This window comes from Bison bison, unplaced genomic scaffold, assembly GCF_000754665.1.
Source record: "Bison bison bison isolate TAMUID 2011002044 unplaced genomic scaffold, Bison_UMD1.0 scf7180017846004, whole genome shotgun sequence".
Taxonomy (NCBI): Eukaryota; Metazoa; Chordata; class Mammalia; order Artiodactyla; family Bovidae; genus Bison; species Bison bison.
In genome coordinates this window covers 8,875-9,972 of record NW_011476577.1, presented here as the reverse complement: position 1 = coordinate 9,972, position 1,098 = coordinate 8,875, and the positions used below count along the sequence as shown (strand labels likewise).

General features: G+C 56.6%; 1 protein-coding gene across 1 annotated transcript in view; it reads right to left on the bottom strand.

Annotated features, from left to right (window-relative positions):
* The window catches only part of LOC104987362, a 27,799-nt gene that overhangs the window by 23,110 nt on the left and 3,591 nt on the right, over positions 1-1,098 (bottom strand). The gene's annotated exons all lie outside the window — the stretch shown is intronic.

Here is a 1,098-nt window from a genome sequence, read left to right as displayed (position 1 = left end):
CTTCCAAGGAGCAAGCGTCTTTTAATTTCATGACTGCAGTCACCATCTGCAGTGATTTTAGAGCCCAGAAAAATAAAGTCAGCCACTGTTTCCACTGTTTCCCCATCTATTTGCCATGAAGTGATGGGATTGGAAGCCATGATCTTAGTTTCCTGAACGTTCAGGGAAAGCACTGTGCACCAGACCCAGAGGGGCCTTGGCACGGCGGGGCTGCCCCACCTGGATGGGCGGGGACAGGAGAACCAAGTCCCGCAGCAGGCACGGGGGCCGGCTGCCCAAAGGCCAGTGTTCGGCCTGGCCCCGCTCTGTTTGGCCTCATTCGTCTCTGTACCCTGCTGGGTGGGGGCGGCATCTGGGAAACACCAAACGGCCACCCAGCTGGTGAGCCGTGAGAGCCGGCCCGGCCCAGCCCAGCCCAGCGTGTCCCCAGGAGGCCTGGGGAGCATGCCAAGAGAGGAGTCAGGCCCCAGGGATTCCCAGGCCTCTGCAGAGCAGCTGGGTCCTGGCCTTGGCCCGTCCCTCCGGCCTCGACAGGAGCAGCCTTGAGCCCTAGGTTCTCACGAAAGGACAAACCCCGTTGGATTTCACTCATATGAAGTCCCTAGAGGGGTCAAACCCCTGGAAACAAAGTAACTTTGTACATAAACATAGTAAAAATGGTAAACTCAGTGTGTGTGTAGTTGTGTCCGACTCTAAGACTCCATGGACTGTAGCCCGCCAGGCTCCTCTGTCCATGGGATTTCCCAGGCAAGAGTACTGGAGTGGGTTGCCATTTCCTACTCCAGGGGGATCTTCCCAATCTAGTGATCAAATCTTCATCTCTAAACTTTATGTGTATTTTGCCACAATTGAAAAAAAAAAAAAGACCAGGCCCTGACCCATGCCCTGCTTCCAGAGGATTCTAAAACGAGGAGGGGCTGGTGACTGATGCCACTGGGCACTGAGCTCCCTGAGAGACCATGGCCGGGTCGTGATTTTAGCCGAGAGGCCCCAGCAGCCTCCGTGTGGGGGGACGGGGACAATGACCTGTGGGATGAGCCAAGGCCATCGAGGTCCTTTATCCCCAAGGGGAGAGACCAGGGAGTTCACGCGGGCCAC